Genomic DNA, 6,693 nt, shown 5'->3' on the forward strand with positions numbered 1-6,693 from the left:
AAATCTTGCTTATATAAATTTATGAAAACGGAAATCATCTAACTAAACAAAATAATATTATAAAATTGATTTGGAACATATCTGGTCAAGCTTCTTAAATGCTAAAAACACTTTTTTCTTTTATTGAATTTAATGTGTTTGGCCGAATTTGAGTAGCAAAAGAAGAGAAAAGAGAGAAGATCAAATGCCGCTTTTTTGGAACTCTGCCTCTGCCACCTCATGGCCGTCCCGCTGTCTTTTTTTCCCGTTTAAATCGTTGTATTTTGTGATGTTGAGATCTATCCTCTTTGTTACCTTTCATATCCTAACAACTACTCTTTAATCTGTAAGAAAATGAAATATAGTTTCAAAAAGAGGGAGTTAAAAACCTTTGTAAGGGCCTCATAAGAAATCTGCATTATTTAGTTGCATGCTAATTTGGCATCACCCGACTTCTGCAGTTGGGAGATTTAGGATGCAGAATATGCACCCGTCTTAACCTTCATTCTTGGCAACATTTGGCAATGCTAGATACAACACAAAAACCCTGTACAATTCACACATAGCAATAGTTGCACATTAGCCTTATCACGGAAAGGGGTCTCCATTTATGTTTTTCTCGTCCTTTATTGTTGTTCCTTTTAATTTATTGTATCATTCAATGCATAATTGAAAACTGAAATTAAGAATTATAAAAGCTGGATGAATAGAAATGTGAATTGAATTCAAAGAGTAAGGTTAAGGCTGCGTATAATAAACCTTTATGGTACGGCGCTTTTCTGGACTTCACCCATAGCGAGAGCATAGTGCACCGGACTGCTCTTTTTTTCAATTGAATTCGAAGAGTCATTAAGGAGAATTAAACATGAAAAAAAAGGAACGCGGGTGTAAACAAATGAATAATAATAATAATAATAATAATAATTAGGAATGACATAAATAGGATGTAAGAGATATGAATGATAAATTATATTTGTTTGTATGTATATTCTGAATGTCCATTTGTTTTCATGTATATTCTAAAAATTATCCTGAGAATGATATTGCAGTTTGTGTTATTTTGTTTCAAGTTTAGGTGAAATCTTATGGTCACGTGCAAATTTTTGAATTATTTTGTTCAGTGAATTGTGTAAATCCTGTTCTTCATCATTTTCTTAGAAATCCTTTAGTTAGTGAGTTAATAAGTGGGTCGTGTGACAAATAAGTAATTTTTTAATTGGTGGAATTATTCACAAAACGCTCTCTTCTCTCTCGTAAATTTCCATGCAAACCCTAATCTAAAAATCCTACTTTTCATCAGGGCCACATCGGTCACTAGGCAGCCATCTCCGACGGCTAGTCAGCCTCTTCCAATCACTGACTCAGCACTCTACCCTCCCCTTACTAACCCGCAATTACCGATAAGCAGTATCTTACTCCAACTACTTCCACCAACCCTACTCCAAACTATGCATTATCACTTACCAAGGAAACAATTCTCACGTCCAAACTCATTTGTGATCCCATTCCAATGAAGGATGTAATGTGTGTAGATGATATCCCTGTGGTACATTGGACAATACATAAGTGGCTAGAATGGAGCAGATAGAGAACTTACAACATGCTATAGTTGGTAAGTTTTCATATGGTTGTCCAGAATTGGAAGAATTGAGGGATATTATTCCTCAGTAGTGTGGTGCGAAAGGGAAGTGTCAAGTTGGTTTCTTGAGAGATCGACATGTTTTGATAAAATGTACGCTAATGGAAGATTTCATTTATATCTCTTCAAAGAGTGCATATTGGTTGAAGTCTAAGGATGGTTATACATATCAAATGAGACCCCTGATTTATTATTCTAATTTTAAGGTTGATAAAGAGACTTCAATAGCAACGGCTTGGATATCTTTTCCTAATCTGCTTCCAATATACTTTGTTAAGGAATCTTTGTTTACTTTGGCTTCAGCAGTTGGAAACCCCATATGACTTGACATGGCTACTATTAATAAAACCAAACCTAACTGTGCAAGAGTTATTGTGAAACTGGATTTATTATCTGATCTCTCTAAGTTTGTGATGATGGAAATAGAAGATGAGACAACTAAGGAGGTAAATGTTGTGAAAGTCAAAATTCAATATGATCACTTGCCTAAGTATTGTACTGAATGCATGTTGCAAGGCCATGTAATAGAGGATTTTAGAATCTTGCATCCTGAACTTATTGCAGACAAGAAAGATGAACAAAAAGAAGGAGAGGTCAAATGTGGCTACAACTTCTAGGTATCAGGAACAAGGAAAACAGAAAAGTCATTATGGATGAAGATATCCAGTGCAGAAATATATGCCTAAGGCGTTGTCTAGTGGAACAATTGTTACTTACCTTGGAAATAATGCTAAGAGAAAGAGGATATGCAATGATAATTCTAATGAAAACAAAGATAAGGAGAATTCTATTACAAAGGACAAGAAGAATGTGGTATTTAAAGAAGGAGTGTCAACTCAAAATAATTTTGATGTGTTAGCAAATATTACAGAAGAAGGGATCAATAATGATGTGAATGAAGGAACGACAACAGCTACACCTTGTGTGGCATCCAAGAAGCTGGTTGAAGATAGCAAGGAAATAGAAAAAGAGGCAATACAAAGTGATTTAAAATCTGACAAGGTGGATATGGTGAAACATGCAGATATAGAGGTTGCAGATTCGGTAGAGGTGATCTCAATCAAACGATGTGGTGATGGTAATGTTTTAACCACAGTTTCTATGGTTATGGATGATAAGCATGCTGGAATTGATGCTTTTCATGATTTTGAAGTAGTGAATGGTGATGTTCTACAAGAGAAGCAAGATCAAGTAGAAGTTGCAGTGAGTGATCATGTTGTGGCTGCAAATGAAGAGAGAAGGCAGACTAGAGAGGATCAAATGGAGATTGTAGAGTCTGGAGAGGTGATCTCATCCAAACAATGTGCTGATGTTAAAATTGTAACCTTAGATATTGAGGTTATGAATGATAAGCATGCTGCATTTGATGCTTGTCATGGTTCTGAAGTGGTTAATGAAGATGATGTACTACATGAGAAGCTGGATCAAGAGGTATTTGCAGTGAGTGTTCATATAGTGGCTGCAGATGAAGATGGGAGGCAGATTTTACAAGAATGTGGTGATGTGGAAAGTGTTGTTAGATTATCTGAAGATGATCCTCATATTGAAGGAGGATTGGAACTACAAGAGGATCATAGTGCCATAGAAAGTCCACATCATAAGATTTCTTCTTCTCTTATTATTCATATGAAGGATGGGCAGTTGCAGGTTTCTATCAATGGAAAATCTATTGGTTCTTTTCCACCTCAAAGGGAGGAGGTGACTGCTTTAGCTGTTATTCAAGTGGAAAAAGACAAAGGGAGGCAGCTAGTCTCTCAGAAAAAACAATCTCTTTTAAAGGAATTACATGATGTAATTTCTCATAACATTAATGTTGATACTGAAGGTGCTTTAGAAGGTGATCAGGTTAAGGGCAAAGGATCTTTCAAGGAGAATGTGGAGGAAGATTCAATAGAGCTGGTCCTCAATCAAGTGGTGAAGGAAGCTAGAATTTCACCAAAATCCATTTAGAAAGGAAATAAGAAGGCCAAAAAGCAAGGTGTAACAAATACTATACCAATAAAGGTATTACCAAATAGATCCAGTAAGCCTATTTTTAAATGATGATGAAGATTTTATTTTGGAATAGCAGGTCTGTGAATACATAACAAGCATTTCATAGAGTTCGGATGCTGCACAGACATCATAAATTTTCCATTATTGCTTTGATGGAGCCATTTCACACTTTAGACATATTCAGAGATTCAGAAGAAGGCTGGGCATGAGATATACTCATCACAGTCGCAATGGTAAAATATGGTTCTTTCTGAATGACAATATAGATGTAGAGGTAATGCAGGATTCTGAGCAACAGATAACTGTAAAGTTGTTGTTTCATGAGTCGAATAAATATCTGATGACTACTATGGTATATGCAGAGTATGTTTCTCTTGAAAGAATCAGTCTGTGGGATAGTTTGTATAGTCTTGCTGATCAAATGGATTTACCTTGGCTAGTGGGAGGAGATTTCAATGTTATTATGCATGTGGATGAGAAGATTGGAGGTTTACCCATTTTTCCTTTTGAATATGAAGACTTTGCTTTCTGCATTAATTCATGTTAGCTATTTGACATTTGATTTAAGGGGAGTCTATTTACATAGTGGAATGGTAGAGCTGGTAGTGATTACATTTTTAAAAGGTTGGATAGGATACTTGCAAATAACAGCCTACAAGAATGGTTTGGACATGGAGGTGGAACATTTGTCAAGATCTGGCTCTGATCATGCTCCATTACTACTTAGTTATGGTGATATCTCTCATCATATAAGTAAGGCATTCAGATTCTTGAAGTTTTGGACAGGGCATGATTCTTTCTTGGAGGTGGTTAATCAAGGCTGGAATACTGATTTTGAAAGAGATGAATTCATAACCTTTAAACTGAAGCTGAAGAGTGTTAAATCTACTTTATCTGCATGAGTAAGGCCTATTTTTGTGATATTTTCAAGCAACTAACAGGTAGGGAAGATATTGTGAGAATTGAAGAACAATTATTTGAAGAAGATCCATCTCCTATGAATAGAATGGTGCTACGACATGCACAAGCAGAATTGAAGAAATATGTTCATTCTGAGGAGGAATTCTAGAGACAGAAGTCACATATGACTGTTTTTCTGAGGGTGATAGGAATACAAGGTTCTTCCACAACATAGTGAATAGCAGGAAGAAAAGGCTACAGGTCAAGAGGATTCAAAATAATGATGGTCCATGCATTGACGGTGATACACTACTGGCAGAAGAGGCTATTAGATTCTATCATCATCAGTTTTCTCAAGAAGGTGCACCATCATATTTCTCACTCTTACAGCATATCCCTAGTATAGTATCTCAAGAGTCTAACAATCAGCTTACTTGCATGCCTACTCTGTATGATGTAAAGAAGGAAGTTTTTGAGTTATCTGGGGATAGTTCAAGTGGACCAGATGGGATGATTGGGAGTTTTTATCAAGTGTGGGATATTGTAGGTGTTGATGTATACAATGTGGTGAAAGGCCAAAGTGGATGATAACAACATCAGGGAAATTCACAATAGGAAGTGCATGGGAGTGGCTAAAGAAGAAATCAAACAAATCAGATGTTTTTAAAAGCATATGGATGCGAGGATTACATTAAGATTTCTTTCTTTTTCTGGAGGCTTTGGAAGTTTAAAAAACCAATTGGAGAGATGGTGAGAAGAATTGGGATAGAAATTGAAGCAAGTTGCTATTGTTGTGACTTTAGACAATATGAAACTGTTGACCATTAGTTTATTACAGGGAATATTGCTACAACAGTTTGGAGATACGTCAAGGCTGCTGTAGGCATTACTATACAGTTTCTACAGGTTAAGCAAGTCTTACAGGTGTGGTGGAATACTAATTGTCCTTCAAAGTTCAGAGTAGTATTCAGAGTTATACCAATCATTACTATATGGCAAATATGGAAGTGAAGGAACACTGTTTTACATGGTGGTAAGATGCCTGTCAACAAAGTGATTTATGAGATCAATGTGTTGATATATCAGATGTGCAGATTAATATTTCCATGGTAGGATAATATACCAAAGAGCATTCCTCAGATAATGCAGATGTTTGAAGTTTACAGATAAAGACTTGTGAGCAAGATAGTAAAATGGGAATTCCCTTTTCTAGGTTGGTTCAAATGCAACTCTGATGGGGCTTCTAGAGGAAATCCTGTACCAAGTTCTATGGCTTTTTGTATCAGGAATGCTTTAGGTGATCTAGAATGTGCATCAGCTAGAAGAGTTTCAAATGTGTCAAGTTTGGTGGCTGAAGCAATATCTCTACAGGATGGACTCCATGTTATAGCCCGTAGTTTGTACGTTCGGATAGTTCTAGGGCGTCGTGGTAAGTTAGGGGCAAGACCATTTTCTAAAATTATTTTAATGCACAAGTTGTTATGAATATTACTTATGAATATTATTAGTATGGAAATATTGAGAATGGCTAAGGGTAAAAAGGGAAATTCACAAGATGGTTCATGGTAATATTGCGAAAGGCTAGGGGCGAAATGGGAATTTCACAACAAGGACACCTCACCAAAATTCAAGAAGTTTCAAGAAAAGGGCACCATGGCAGTGTGGTGCATATGGCATCCACCCATGGCCATGTGTCCCTATTTTTATTTAAGGGGCTTGAGTATATATATATATATATATATATATATATATATATATATAGATAAGTGGTGGAAATAATAAAAATAAGAAGACATATTCATCTTCAAGTTAAGAAGCTTGGAGAAGAAGAGAAAGAAAGAAGAAGAAAAAGGAGAGGTTCGGCCACCATGGCCAAAAATTTTGTCCATGAAATTGATCAAGAAAACTTATTTTCTTCTAGTATTCCAAGCAATTGGAAGCTCCTCTTTAACATGGAATGATTGTTGAAGCAAGAAAACCATTCATTCTTGCAAGTTCATAACCCTAGCCATGTAAGAAAACAAGTGGAAGAAGGTAAGGTTTCATCTTCTTTTGTATGTTGTAGATGGTTTGTATATGTTGTAGAGTGAAGAAATGGATGAAATTCATAAAAATATGGAAGTTGTGTTGTGGCCGTGTATGTGTTGGTGTTGGCCGTGTATGTATTGTGTTGTGTAGAA

This window comes from Lycium barbarum, chromosome 5 (assembly GCF_019175385.1).
Source record: "Lycium barbarum isolate Lr01 chromosome 5, ASM1917538v2, whole genome shotgun sequence".
NCBI classification, from domain to species: Eukaryota; Viridiplantae; Streptophyta; class Magnoliopsida; order Solanales; family Solanaceae; genus Lycium; species Lycium barbarum.